Source organism: Lygodium microphyllum, chromosome 14 (assembly GCF_053477565.2).
Source record: "Lygodium microphyllum isolate KBCC chromosome 14, Lygodium_microphyllum_v1.1.10, whole genome shotgun sequence".
NCBI classification, from domain to species: domain Eukaryota; kingdom Viridiplantae; phylum Streptophyta; class Polypodiopsida; order Schizaeales; family Lygodiaceae; genus Lygodium; species Lygodium microphyllum.
In genome coordinates, this window is record NC_141148.1 from 13,217,084 (window position 1) to 13,233,299 (window position 16,216).

Here is a 16,216-nt window from a genome sequence, read left to right on the forward strand (position 1 = left end):
TACAGAGGATGGTTTTGACACATGGTTTTTTCCACCATTCCCTTGCTCACTTTGAAAAAAAAAAAGAAGAAAAAAAAAAAACAAAATATATCGGTTATGGGAGAAAAGGACTTAGGTCCCTGTCATGCCGACCTATTCTTCGGGAAAAGGTGGAAACACCCTCGGGAATAGGGGAAAATAAGAAAAAGAAAAAAAAAACAAAAAAAAAAAAAACAAAACAAAACAAATCTGTTATGAGAGAAAAGGAAGCAATTCCCTGTCATAGCAGGCCTCGTTCCAAGAAAAGGTGATAAACACCCTTGGGCGAGAAGCTGGCTATGGAAAAGGTGGTAACACCCAGCAGTCCAGAAAGTGGATTCATTAATTGATATCCCTCGGATCCAATCCCGAAGCTACCTCCCTTGGTACGCTGTGTCCTGGGTCTCTTTGCAAAGTGACTAACTGTCCTCTAGCAAACGACATATTCCTATCCAACACAATGTTCGAATTTGATGGCTACCTCCCTGGGTACGCCTCTTCAACAACTGATGACGCGATCTTCATCGACAACCCCTTGAGTGATGTGAGCTTTCATCCTAACCGGATGGGGAAGTGAGTAAGGCTGCCCTCCTGTATCTATCAACAGAGAGTGAGACAGAGGGTGGGGCGAGAGACCAATCTTTTCCCTTCCAATCGAATGAGAGGTGAGAAATATGAATGAAGTGTTGCACGCACGGGATGGGCCTCTCAATGCACAAAGCACAATTTGTTTCTGTGCACTGCACCATAAGGCTCCCTGGCCTTCCTTCTCGCACCGTATGCCAGCACAGGGCGGGATGCACAGTTGCACCATCAAATGCGCACAAGGCATACACTTTTGCACGAGTGATTGTGAGGATTACATCAATGGGTTTCAGGAAAAGGCTGCCCTCCTGTATCTATCCACAGAGAGTGAGACAGAGGGTGGGCTGAGTGTGACTGGAGTTTCTTCAATGAATTACCGAGAGGTGAGATTGAGGGACGTTACGACACTTGGAGTCAGGTATGTTCCCGTTTCCCTATGCACCCACGGGATGGGTCTTTACTGTCAACACAAGACACATCACCCTGTTCTGTACACTATACCCTAAGGCTCCCTTGCCTTTCTCCTTGCACCTATGCCAGACGGGTTGGACGCACTAATGCACCATTAACTGTGCACCCTGGCATACTCCTTCTGCACCATTTCCCCCTTTGTTGATTCCTCAACCGGGTATGAGATATGGGTTTTAATCATTCTTTCTCGTGTGATATTAGTCATGGGGCGAGTGACTGTTCTTTCATTTCGTTTGAGTGACTGTGAGTTGAGTGCAATATCCCTCATCATCGACGGATTTCTTGCGATTCCTTCCATCAGCTACCTCCCTGGGTGCTGCTGCGTGGTCCCTGCCATGACGAACGTGTGCCGAGAAGATGCCTTGGTCCCTCCAGCGCCGACAACCACACTGGACGTGCCGTTGACACTCAACCTTGATTCTTGACGAAACGGGCCAAGTTTTTCTAACCCTACAACTTCTGTTTCTTAGTGATGTTCATGTTTTAAGTGTGGGGAAGTTAGTGGATGGTCTGTGGCATGGTCCTGGGTCCCTAATGCTCGGTTAACCCTATCCGTTAAGGTCTTAAGTGTGGGGACGCGTCCCTGCGCGTCTACATTGCATACTCATCTACATATGCCTTATCTTGCTCATGCATGTATACCATGACTTGCTTTTACCCTCCTGGGGTCCCTTCCCACCCGCCCGGTTATGTTTCACTCACCCTTGGGGCTGTTTCCTTGCAGTTTTCCTTCATTCCCTGATTTTGAGGTTTTTCCATGTGAATGCACCCTACGTTCACCAAAATCCAAATCCAACCTTATAGCCCTGTTCCTCTCTTTGAACAGACCATTTTTCCTTTTTACCTACCCCTGTTCCGGTGAACGGGCTTTTCTTGCTTCGAAACCATGATCTGACATCATAGCCCTGACCAATGTTTTTCCCCTGACATTTTTCCTTTTTATTCTGTCTCATTCCGATACATGGTTTGTCCGTTATTAATTTTCCGGCTTTTCGCAACTTTTTCGTGCGTATTTTTGACATTTTTCCATGTGAACCTGCCCTATTTGCATCGGAATTCCAATTTGATTTGACAGCCATGTCCCCTGTGCCTTCCCCTACCTTTTTCCTTTCTCCTCCACCCTTTTTCGACTTCTGGATTTTTACTTATTAATTTTAAATGACTTTTCGGGAGTCTTTTTGGAGTTTTTCACAAGTGAACCCCTCCTATTCCCGCCGGAACTGCGTTTTAATGTGATAACCCTGTGCCACCCCTTCCTGCGGACATTTTTTCTTCTTACTGCATGTCATTCCGGTGCACGGTTCGTCCGATATTAATTTCCAATCCCATTTTTGGGTTTATTTTTTGGGTTTTTCCCATGTGAACGCGTCTTATCTTAGTCGGAATTCTGTTTTGACAGGATAGGATTGTCGGGCACATCTTTTTGCCCAGTTTTCCTTTTTTCCGCACCTCATTCCGATGCACGGATCTTTCGATATTAATTTTTAAATTGCGTTTTTGGTTCATTTTTTGTGTTTTTTGCACGTGAACGTCCTTTACCCCTCTCGGAACCCCCGTTCCGTATTTTTCCTGTTTCCCCCCTGTCGTCCTGCCCACTTTTCGTTTTTACGGTATTTCGTTTTGACATCCGGATTGGGAGTTATTAATTTTTCTGTATTTTTGTGTTTTTCTCGCGCTCGTTGTGCGCGTGAACGCGCCCGTTTTCGATTTAACGCGTCTCCACGCGCCCCGGTCGTGTCCGCGTAACCCGTACCGTCATCCCAGCGTCGTTTCAATCCCGTCACGGCAAATTTTTTTACCCCGCCCCGCGCACGTGCGCGGGACGGGGATACGTCCGCCATTGCCCTTGCCCACCCCTATTTCCACTACCCACCCGCCCATTGCCCCTGCCCATCCACCCTGCCCATCCCTTTTCCCTTTTTTTTTTTCCACCCCCCCCCAATGCCCTTTCCTATTCCCCCCCTACCCCGACCCCCCCCACCCCAACTGCCTCCCGCCACCTTCTTCTCTCTCTCTCTCTTCTCTCTCTCTTTTTCTTGCTTCTCTCTCTCTGTGCGTACCCACGCGTGCTCCTTCTCTCTCCACTTCTTCTCTCTTCTCCTTCTCTGTGCGTACCCACGCCTGCTCCTTCCCTCTCCCTCCTTCTCTCCTCCCTCACGCTGCCCTCCTTCCCCTCCTACTCCTTTCTCCTCCCCCCACTCCATCTCCTCCCTCCACTTCTCCCTCCCCTCTGCGACTACCTGCCGGCGACCTCCTCCTCCCCTGCACGTCCTCACTCTCTCCACCCACTCCGTCTCCTCCACTCCCTCCTTCCCCCACGCCGCCACCTCCTCCACCTCTCCTACCCTTCTTCCCCTCCTTCCGCCGCCGCGCCTCCCCCTGCCGTCGGCTCCACCTGCTTCGCCCGCGCCACCTTTCCTTCGCCCGCGCCACCTCGCCTTCGACCACGCCGCTGCCACGGTCGCCCCCTCTTCGCCGCCCTGTGCCGCCCACGACGCCACGTGCCGTGTTCGCCGCCACTGCCGTCGACGCCGCCTCCCGAACACCTTCGCCGCCGCTGTCGACGGTGTCGCCGCCGCCACGCCGCCTCCTCGCCCGCCTGGCCTGGTTGCCGCCGTCCTCCACCTCCCTTCTCCTCCACCACCCCCACCCCCTAAGGTTAGATACTAACCTTAGTTAACTTAGGTTAACTTAATCATTAACACTCACCTAATCTAACTTAACTTAACAGACCTAACCTACCCTAACTAACTTGATTTAGTTAGACCTAACTTAACTAACCTAGGTAGACTAACCAGACTAGACTTAGGTTAACTTACCTGACTAGCCTTAGCTAGACTAACCTGACTTACTCCTCCTAACCTGACTAATGTGACTTATGTCTAATATGACTAATGTGACTAATGTGATTAATGTGACTTACTTAATCACAGCCTTCATTTTTTCATAAAAAAATTTCAAAAAAAATTTCTAAAAATTCCTTCTGTCTTTTGTTAATTTTTGGACCATTGTCTGCTAGGAATTGCCTTTCCTATAATTTTAGAAAAATCCCTCTTTCCTAAAATTACCCATAAATTGCCAAAAAAATTGGAAAAATCATTTAAAAATTATAAAAAATTATAAAAAATTCTAAAAACATTCTAAAAAATTTCCCTCACCTCCCTTGCTCATTTTCCATTTATTCAAACATAAAAAAAAATTACAACTAAAAATAAAAATAAAATAAATAAAAATACAAAAAACCAACATAAATCAAATTAACACATCTGCTAAGGTGTTATTTGTTGTTTCATCAGTGCTTTTTGCTTTTCCTTTCCTGGGACTCTTTCGTGCGCATTCCTGCATTTCATACACACCCTTCCAGGTATTTATTTTATGTTATTTATTTATTTATTTATTTTCCTCCTTAATCACAATTAATTGTTAAAATAAATTCTTTAATTCCCCCACCATGGCACGCGCATTCGCGCTCAACACACATCCTTTTTTTAATAAAAATAAACCAGCCGTTCACTTCGCACGCGCTACGTGCGCTACAGAGGCACTCTAAAATTTTAAATTCAAAAGAACCAGCCGTCACATGAGCACGCGCTGGCAAAAAAGCGCTCCACATCACCTTAAATTATAATCAATGAAGTGCATTTAGAGACCCAGTCGGGAATCGAAGTCCGGGAATCGTATAACTGCACCGTTTAACCTAATAATTGGTAATTAAATTTGTAATAAGGAACCGCCGTTTTCTTATTAAGGTTTATCACCTAATAAAAATTCACCCATTTTTAATAATTGATTAAAATCAATCCTTCATTAAATTAAATTCCACCTCACTGCACTTAATTCCCTTTTTAATGAAACGTTTCGTGGGATGGGTATACGTAGTTCTTAGTGTTATTTTCCATGGTCCAGTCTTGGTTCTATCACCGATGTCGTATTGATATGTGTTGGATATGGTATGGTTTTGGTTTCATGTCTTAGTTACGGTTACGGGTACGGTATGTAGTTTTTTATTTTATTGCCTGATACGGGGTTCAGGGTGTTTGTTTGATGCATCGCATGAAGCTTTCGGTCGCATTTGTCTCAAGGTCATGTCAAATTTTTTCTAGGATGTGGTTTGCCTGGGGTTAGTAGGTCGTGTCACGTCTTGATTGGTAATTCTCTTATCCTTCGTTTTTTGTCTGTTGGTTTGCAGGCATTCACCTTGATTGTCTGTGTTGTGGTGTGTGTGTAACCATCTGAATGGCGCCTTCTCATGCTCCTCCCCCTATCCAGTACGTTCCATTAGTTAGTAGGGATTACTCGTCCCTACTTACTTTTGAGCCCCTCACGAAGGCAGGACTTGTTGCTTTTGTGGCCACTCCTTTTCCATTACTTCCTGAGGATCCGTCTGTCTGTGATGAGTTCCTGGCCTCTTACAGCAAGAAGACAGGAGTAGTCCAAGGCATGTCTATGACATTGACGTCTCGAGGCTTAGGGAAGGCTTTATCTTTACCCTCCAAAGGCGAACCTTTTGTGACCACTCGACAGCTCTTCTCTAATGAAGAGATTCTCAAACTATTGCAGAAGCAGACAAGGGAAGTCCTTGATGTTAAGAAAGTGATAAACTCTTCAGGAGTTTCGTTTTCTATGATTACTGATCCCGTCTGGAAGACGATGTGCCAGTTCCTTCAGGACAGGTTTATGCCTGCCAAAACGCCATCCCACTATTTGTCCAAAGAGCTTTTCACAGCTTCCAGGATGGTGCTAAAAGGAGTTGCCATTGATTGGAGCACATACCTCCTTACTAAGATGGATCAGCATTTTGTTAAAGTCACGAGGGGTAATGTTACCAATGTTACCTATGGATCCTATTTGTCTGCCTTCTTGACCTATTCAGGTTTACAGAAGACTGTGCCTCTACCTCCTCCATCAGATCCAGTACCTCCTCCTCCACCTTCAGAAGAGTCAGCACCTATTGACATTGAGGATGATGATTCTCCGCCTCCCCTGGTCATCCAGCGTAAACGCTTGAAGAGGGTAGCGGACAAAGCCCCTGCTGTACTTCCCTCAGTGCCTATCCCTGCTACATCTGGCAGTGACCTCCCTGGGTTTCTCACTTGCAATAACCTATTCAGGGCACATAGAGAAGGATCCTTGGAGATCTCAGTTCCTTCCCTGAACAGTCTCGTTTCAGGAGATGCCATTCCTTTCCTCTGCAAGGATATTCAAAGTTCCATTGAGTTGTCAGTGACAGCCTGTGTTCAACAGCTGTACGCATCTTTCTATGAGGAGCTCATGCAGTCCAAAGACCAGTTGCATAAGGCAACATCTGAGTTAGCTTCTACTAAGGATACCCTAGCAGATCTATTCAAGCAAATGGAACAGCAAACCCAACTGGTTGCCACCCAAAGCGCAGAGATTTCTTCATTGAAAACCCAGTTATTCGAGGCTCAGTCACAGGTTACTAGCCTTTCAGCAGAGAAGGAGAGGATGTCCAACGAAGCGAAAGAATTCCAAGTTCAATTAGATGACACGCTTTCAGCTTTACAAATGGCTAATGACACAGTGGCCAACCAAGCTTCCCAAATCCAGCAATTGCAAGATCAGCTTTCAAAGTCCCGCTCTGTTCCTCCAAGCCCTCCTGTTCCATTAATTCCTTCTCTTTCACAGCAGGACTTGGCTGCATTACAGAGACAGGCTACTTTGTGCCCTTTATTCCAAGACAAAGTGGAAAGATTGCAGTCCAGAATGGACTTGTTATGGTCTACCTTTGAACAGTTTCAGGACTATGTCTTACCAGACCATTCTTTCTTTGTCCACTACCATTTACAGAAGCTGGTCTTCTATATGAAGCTTTCCACGATGGATTTACCTTTTCCAGAGGATGGTTGGAGTGGGGCTTGGTCTGCTGATTTGTTGACAGAGGTAGTCCGCATGCTCTTTGAAGATTCTGTCACGCCAGACACCATGCTGATGTCATACATGTATATCCGAGGAGATTTGTTAATTCCAGATGAGGTAGATATGGCATGGTATGTGGGGGATGTGGTCTTACAGGCTGTTCTATATGTCAATCATTTGGAGTTGCGCATAGCTGATATGTTTCAGAATTATTCCTCCAAAGTGGCTGATTGTCAGGATAGTTCGTGGCATCCCATGATTGAGTCAGTGGTCCTAAATCAAAGACAAAACACAGCTCCTACCTTTGTACAGAGTACTAACCAACTGAGGATGGATCTCTTAACCTATCTTTCCAAACATAATCCATTTGATGCTACCTTCTTTGATGCCTATCAGAGACGATCTCTTTTGGGACCTTCTGTTCCTACCCTCCTTTATTACCAACAATTGGCTCACCGCTATGCTATATATTTCTCCCTTTGTCAAACTCATTCCACAGTAATTTTACCACTTCTTTTCCAACCTTCCAATTTTCCTCAAATTCCTATTTTCACTTATTGTTCCTTTATTGAGGATAGGGTATTTTCCCCTTCTCCACCCTGTCCTTCACCCCTCATAAATGTACCCTCCACATTTCCTATTTATCAGTTAACACCATTCCTTAGTGATTCCTTACAAATTTCTGCCACTCCTTCTTTAACCTTTTCTTCCTTTTATGATTTTTCCTATCCTTCCCTACATCCACTTTCCCTTATTCCATTACCCTCTCCTAACACTTCCATATCTCAACCACCTCAGTTGGTTAGTGACTGTGCTGGTTTTGATACTCAGATTTCCAGAAGAAGGGGATGGAGTTCGGATGATTGCCTTACAGGACCGCAGATTAATTGGCCAGTAATTCCAGGGGAATGGACAGTTTCAAGTCAAGCTTATCAAAACTATGTTCATTTTGCCCAACAATATTCACAGTCTGCAGATCCCTCAGTGAGATTAACTGCTCACTTTGCTTGGTACCTGGCGTATATGCATAGGCACTCCCATACTGATTCAAAGCCTATCCCAAAGTTGTGCATGAATGTCAATGTTAGCATTGATTCTCAACAGTTGGAGATACTGTATTTTCATGCCCTTTGTTTGCCTAGCAGATACCTAGTCCTGTTGGAAAGGATGTGCTGTCTCCAATTTTTTCAAAATCCTCCTAAAAACTTTGTAGATGAATCCTTATCTATGGATCGATTCAGACAACATCAATCTTTTAAGAGGGATCATCTTCATTGATACCTTTCCAATGTATGGTGCAAGCTTTTTAATGCCAAACTCTTCTTTTTGAGGAAGTCATTCAGATGGTTGTGTTGTGTATTAGTGTTTGTGTTGTGAGTTCATGTATGTCCTATGAACGTGGTGGTTTCCTATTGGATCTTGTGTACGAGCTATATTTTGGAGATTTTTCGAGTTGGGGTCGTGGCTGGAGAGTTCAAGCAGATGAAGATGATGACGAAGAAGCAAACTCTTATATCCTTTACAAATTTGTGATGATTTTTAGTTTGATAAGAGGTGTTAATGTCAATAGAGTTTTCCTTTCTTCGTATTTTTATATCAGAAACAGGTTATAAGATGGGGTCGTGGTGGATGGATTCTTTGTGAGAAGATATTGAAGATCAAAAGTGAAGCTTTGAAATGAACTTGTATTCCCTTTTTCCTGGGTCGCGAGGACGCTTCCTTATTAAGTGTGGGGATATGTTGAGTGTTGAAATGACTTGTTTTTTGGATGATTTTTGTTGTTTTTGAGAGCTGAATGATTGATTTTATGGGATGATTGATTGATTAGGAAGTGGTTTGAGAGTGTTTTAGATGATATTGATTGTGTTTTGGAAGTTCATGATGTTTGTTGATGGTTCTGTAATGTTCTGATAGGTTCTTATTGGTTCTGTATACCTTCTGTTTTGTTCTGTTTTGGTTTGTTTTTGTTCTGATTGTCTTCTGTAAGGAGGGATGGAGTATTGATTGATGAAGAATGAGATATTGTGAAAGCTTAGTGAATGTTTTGTGAGAGTTTTGAATGGTTTGAGAGTGAGTTATGAGGTTTTGATGACCTTCTGTAACCTTCTGTAGGTCTTTTGTAGAGCTTCTGCTTCTGTTCTGTTTCTGTTCTGCTTCTGTACTGTAGCTGTTCTGGTACTGTTCTGTAGACTGTTCTGTAAGTGTTCTGTGGAATGTATGTGTGATTTTGGGGAAAGTTTTCTAGCCTTGGAAAGAGGTGAATACAAGTGCAAAAGAGCTGAAAGAAGTGGAAGAAGTAGCTGCTGAAGACTCAAGTGAAGACTAGAGTGAAGTGACAGTAGTGAGCTATGAAGAGACACTGTAGTGGCTCTGGTGACCTTTCATTATTGAGAGTAATTATTGAGAGTAATTTTTGAGAGATTGTAGAAAGGATATGATGTATTATTGATGGAGTGTGTGAGAGAGAGTCAGAGATAGCCAATTCTATTGAAACAGAGTGATTGTATAAGAGAGATTGAGAGAGAAGACTATGAAGATATTGAAGATGAATACTATGTGATGTATTTCCATTCAAAGATGGTGTACTTCTTTGCTTTCTTTGTGATATTGATGGATTTTATGAAGATGTTGAAGAATATGGTTGATTCTATTAAAAACCGTGGGAGATTTACATGATGCTGCATGAAGATTTGTTGTGCCTGGTGTTCTTTTCTTCATTGTGACAATATGAAACATGATAAACAAGCTTGTTGATGTTACAAGATAGATTTTCTTGCAAGAGAATTCCCTTTTCCTTGGTGTTCCTCTCGGGGCTCCACAACTGTTCGGGGCATGGGGTGACTCATTTACATCAAAAGCCGGGGCTGCTATTCTTGGATCCTATGAACAAGCCACCCACTCCATTGATGTGTGAGATGGCTAAGCTGGCCGTGGAGTAGATCTAGGCTGCGGAGCGTAGCCATGAAACCATACTAAGCAACCCTCCTGTGTAGGCGGTGATACCTTGTCAACTGAACGCCATTGATTGTGGGTATTATGTGATGCATTGCATGCGCCTACTAGTGGAGGCTTGCTTGCAGGGAGTGGTTACGACATCTTTTGTGAGTATATTTAGTACATACACTAATATGGATTGATTTAGGTCGGCTCATTCTAATATGAATCCTTGTCTTCATGCAACTGACAAAGCGATGGTTCAAGCACAATGATGTTGTGCAGCTGAGGAGGACCTTGAGTCAGTGGGTTTCTCGCGTGGCCAGTAGCGTCTGAGTGGGTATTGATCTTCAGCCATAGTTTCATGGGATGTTTTTGAGCTATGGACCTGAGGATGGGTAGAATGCATTGTACATGTTAGGCCATTCTGGCGAGGCTCTTGTAAAGACTTCATGTTTGTATCAACAGCAGTTGACTGTGCATCCGCTTTCTCTTGAGGCGGATCAATTTTGGCTTTGTAAATTGTCAGCTTCCATTGACACTTTCATGTGGCTTGTAAACTGTTGACACTCATTAAGAAGATTACATATTTCTATTTGCAGCTTTGATGTCTGCCCTGAGTTAATTTTGCAAGTCATGGTAAATTTTGACCACGCCATTTGGGGCTGTGACACGTCTATGTAAACAAGGGTATTATGCAATTTTTACTCTGGTTTCATTTCGACTTTAACTTTGGTTCCGTTTGTGTGGGCTTGGCAACCTCTCATTGATCGATAGTCGATAGTAGGAATGCGTGTTCATTTTCATGTAGACTAGTTGCGGCCATTGCGGGTGACGAGATTGGAAAGTGGGTTTGCTTGAGCGCGTGCGTTGACATGCCACATTTGCAATATGTGCATGCTGTGTACGAGTTGTTTCTGCAGTTGCATTAATGCCACTCTGCAGTTGCCCCCCTTGCAGCACGGGCACTAGACATGTACGTTGAGGGACGAGGCATGTAATGCATGCCTATATAGTGCAATCAGCTGCAACATAGCACACTGTCATCCAACATATCACGGTGTTGGTCTTCACAAGTGCACCTTTCGCTCTCACCTATGGAATCCGAAGACCTACCAAACCTTTTTGTGATTAGACCATTCTAGTAGTTCACCCTTACCCTGCAAAAAACCTACTTTCTAGATATAACACACTGAAACAGTGTCCATAACAAAGTAAGAACTGCTTACCAAACATAAATGTCAAATCGGTGTCCATTACGACATTTAATCTGGTGCATCGGCAATATGCTAGCAGCTATATTCAGGTGGCACTAGGTAACTTTACCTGGGATTGCCACAAAAGAGAAATATCAAATGCTTGCTAATAAGACAAGTGAAATACTCAGAGTTGAAAGTGTCATTGAGGGACATCATCAGGTGGCATCACAATGGACAGAGCTACATATAGGTGATTCATTGGCGAATCGCGATTGTATTGCTAGGGAGGGGGCTCGGTTGATTTATTTAAGTTGTCTCACTAACTTTGTCTCAGAAATGGCAGTTTAACCTTTTTCCTATGATAACCATAAGTTTATCCTCAAGTCGAGAACACCAGTTGTCCAAAGTCTAACAGCCAGTTCCATTCTTAGCCACACCTCAACCTTGACATTGGCAAAGATGTAGAATATCATGCTCTAGGAGGACCTACAGTGAGACCCACTACACCTATCAACACCATTTCAAAATAGACTACTATTGATTGCAAAAGTGGTCTCACTGAGAAAAAGGTGCTAGCATACGTATGTTAATAGGTTAAAACAACACGTTGTAAACATGATCCAATCTTTTAACTAAGAGTCTACCAAAATGGCAACAAGTATGAAACGTGTTTGGCATATAGGAAATATACAACTATTCAGGGCACCAAAATAGACATCATGCTTAATAAATGGATATCCCAGCTCTCGCATGGCCAGAGGCAAACCTTTCAGAAAAAGTTTTGTTTGTAAAATCATGATCTTCAATAACGGGAATCATCCCATGCCAAACAATTACTTTTGCAAGCAACTTTATGGTACTCAGGAATTGAAAGTTTAAAAGCCCATGCTGAGTAGATGTCTCAAGAGTCAAGAGATTTAGCAAAATATTCAAGCACCTCAACCTACCTAATATTGCAAGCAGTACACACTTACATGGTGCACATTAAGGGTGTGTATGCATGCATGTAACATACATGTGTGGAGTACACATGGTATACACATGCGTGTCCCGCAATCAATTCAACAGCCTTTGACAGTGTCAATCAATAGAATCCTTGTCAAACAAGCTCACAGATTACCACAAGATTGTCCCAATTTGTTGCCGGTACAAAGAGACTATAAAGCTGATGGACATAACAGTTTTAATTAGGGGCAACCTAACACCACAAGGATATGGCAGGAAGGACATTGACAGAGCAGCAGCACCCATGATGCATAAAGTCTGGCATGCATCACTGGAACTGGAAGACAACAAACCGCCAAGCCAGTGTCTCTGTGAATTTATGGCTAGCTCAGAATTTATTCTGAAATGGTACTTGTTTCTAGATCAACTACAGGTGTTATAGGCGATATCAAGCTGGAGCAGCCAGATAGATGCTAGGAACAGCAGCTCAATGATGGAAGCATAGGGACCATTTCCTATAGGTGTATCGTGTTTCAAACCTTACAATTTTTCTCATGTATGCAGTGTTTTGTCTTGCCTGCTATTTGTTTTGCCCCTACCCAGCAAAATAGGGAAAGAGCAATAAGCACATATATATTAAACAAATACACGCATGCTGACTTGTCTCAGAAAATCCACCAACACCAGTCCAAATTTGATGTAAGAATCTATAAAATCACCTGTAAGAATCAATTACTCATATTTATGCTGTCATTCGACAAGTTCACAAAGACAGTCAAAGTTCAAATCACCTATAAGAACCAATTAGCCATATATAGATATTGTCATTCCACATGTACACAAACAGTCAAAGTTCAAGCTTGAATCATATACATATTATATCCGAAATCCAAAGTTTATGGCTAACATGTCATGAAAAATAACTCCACTGTCAAACCAAAAATTTAGACTGAAATGTAAAATAGTAAAACTTTAGATCCCAATAGACAATCATCTTGTGTTCTTGAATTCTGACATTGTGTTCTTAAAAGCATATTTTGACAGTCGGAAAAGAATTTCTGCCTTTAAGCTTTTCATTAAATGTAGAAACACTCCAGTGCATAGAGATTGACCCACAAAATATATTAAAAGATCGAAATCGACCCAAAGCCCTTTCTCAGTATCATGCTGACAAAATAGCAAGGCTTTGAAAAATTTGTGAGGGATGATACAACACTATGCTGCATAGAGCTGTCAAGCAATCTGAATGTAGAAAAACAGGCTGCTGACTCACACACACAGGAGTAGCCAGCTTTAAGAAGGGCAATCAACACTTTTGAGATTTACAAAACCAAGGCAGCAGAAACAGAAGGAATCTTAAAAGCAATTTTGGAGTTACTGTATACCAAGTCTAGCAATATAATCATAGCAACCACCTCAGCATTGCCGAATGGTTTATCTTAGCTTCCACTAAAACCATGCATAGGAGTGGACTCGAAGGAGTCTTAAGGACCCTCCCAGAAGTTCATGAGGTAGTTGAGGTCCTTCAAATTGATCAAAATCGCTTACAATAAAATAGAGAGCTCTCTAAAGGTGAAATACTCTTGAAGTTCAAAAACAGTCAGTAGAAAATGACCTAACCATAAACATTACACTCATACTTTGATAATATTAGGCTAAGATTAAATGGAGTTTCGCAAGGGGTAAACCACCAGGTTGGACTAAGCAATCACCAAAGATGTGATAGATTGACATGCATTTGTGAATTCCAACATATTTGATGATCATGTGTACATTCTGTTGTGTGTCAACCCACAAACTTCACCACTTGTCTCTAGCTTGGACTGCTTAACTTTTTTGCAGTACATGCACATATCCCAAAAGAACCTAATGTTTTAGTCTTAAAATATATTTTTACTCCTGTAGGCCTTGCCTAGTTCTGAAAAGGATGCATACAAATCCAAGAGAAGCCATAAACATAGCAGCACCACTAAAAGCATCCCCAAACAGCCTCTCTGCCATAAGCATTGAGAATATATAAGCTTCTGGCAAGAGTCCCAGTAAACACTATACCGCTATCATGAATAAGACATAGACCAAGCAACAGGTACCATCAAAAGTAACTTGGCATCCAACTTTGGCGATGCTAAACAGAAGCTAGATTTTTCTTTATCAGTGAGACATAAAGCACATGCAAATACATCACCAAAGACTGACGCAAGTCTGACCTTTCCAATGCCTTTGACAACTGAGAGACATCATTGGAACATGTGACACAACCCCCATTAGGTGTACATTTTAAGAATATAAATAGGACATACCATGATGTAATGTGCTTCACTGCTTAGAAGCAACACTATCAAAATTGGTAGACACGGTATCAGTGGTAGACATAACACATCATACTCAAAGGGATCATAATGATTTGCCATTTTTGATCAATTGTTGCATTGAGTTCAGCACCAGGAGCAAGTCCACCATATTTTTGACATGTCCTTGCAGCAGCCGGCTAGTTTTGGTAATTTTCAGCTATTTATAGCTAGCCCAATTTATTGGCAGATACATTGTCTTGCAAATTTCAGAACTCTCTGACATCCAGTGGCACTCCTCCCTCGTCCGGTGTTTCTCTATGTCATCAGCTTCATCCAGTGCCCTCGCTCGACGCTGATGGTTTGGGCTGCGTGCACGGACTGATCAGTCCACATTGTATTTAGCATTCTTTTGGAGTTCAGTGCAGATCTCCTCATCCATTCTCTTCTCTCTTTGCAGTCACTCTCTTCCCTTCTCTCTCCGTGTATTCTTTCATTGTACACTCTCACATGGTATCATCACCAAAAGAGAGGACCTGAAGGTTCTACGAAGAGAAGACCGCACTCTATTTGCTATTTGGTGCAGATTTGTTGCAAAGACATAGATTTTTTTTGCTTTGTTCAGGCCTTCCACGAAGTGTGCAGGGCATCTACAACTTGTTTTGTACAGGTGTAGCTGATTTCTCCTCCGTTCGAGCAGCCCAACACCAAAATGCAGTAGTTTGTTGTGTTTACAGACTTCCTTGAAGAGATATGGATTACTAGTTCAATGTGTTTGATGACTCGAATGATAAGTCAATCCATTCTTTCGAAGACAAGCGATCTCACCAATCAAAACATCATGAAGAGCGACACAAAGATCAAAGATCAGAGCCACCATCATCCAAAGATCGTCACTTTAACATGTCCAGAAGATCAGAGCGGCCTTGTCCCCCCGGCCTCCCCCTGCCCCCTTTGCTTCTTTATATGTTTCTAATAGGGCACCTATTGGAGGGCCCCACATGGCCATTTTGGCACCATCTATACAGATGTTTGTTCTTCCATTGTTGCCCAAAGAAGATCACCTTAATGGCACTAACTACTCCCTTTGGTCTTACAAAGTGGAGTGCATATCAAATACCTTCAACCCTAAACCCCGCTACCTTGTTCAGTGGAGGACAAAGCTAAGGTTTGGACAAAGCTATCTTCTCTCTACCAGCTGAAGACCTTTGCCCACCGTATTATCACAGAAAAGAAGCTCTAAATGCTTCCCGTTGATGATTCTTCTTCTACGAAGGATCACATCAACAAGATGGAGGAGTTGCAGGATGCACTTGCATCCCTTGGCAGGACGATATCATCCAAAGGTATGGTGATGATTCTCATTACTCATCTCCCATATGATATCTTCTACACTAGCTTATTAACCTCTAAAGTTCGGGAAACCATTTTGTGGGAGGAGTTAATGTTAGTGTAACACCTCTTCTGTGAGATAGGGCCATGAAAGTATTATCACCTGTCCTCTGAAAGCATGACAGTATTATCATCTGTAGTCCAAGATGTGAAACCCTGATGCATTGTTTCCATAAAAAAGCGGAATGCATACCAACATCACTAAGCATTGCGAGCGCAAATTAAAAACCATGCTTTCACTTGTTGGAACAGTAAGAAAGGAGCTAGCATTGTGGACTATGTAATGGGGTCGCTAGCTTTAATTCCAGAAATTAGGCAATTTGAGATATTTGCCAAGCCCATCAGTATAGCAACCGACCATGCAATCCTGAAATTTACCCTGGCATGTGGTCAAATACAAGAAACATGCACACAAGCACACACATTTCCGCACTCTGAGTTTCTAGAGCAAACTTCGCATATCCATGGTGACGTAGTACAAGATGGCTTAAGGCAGCTAGACCAGCT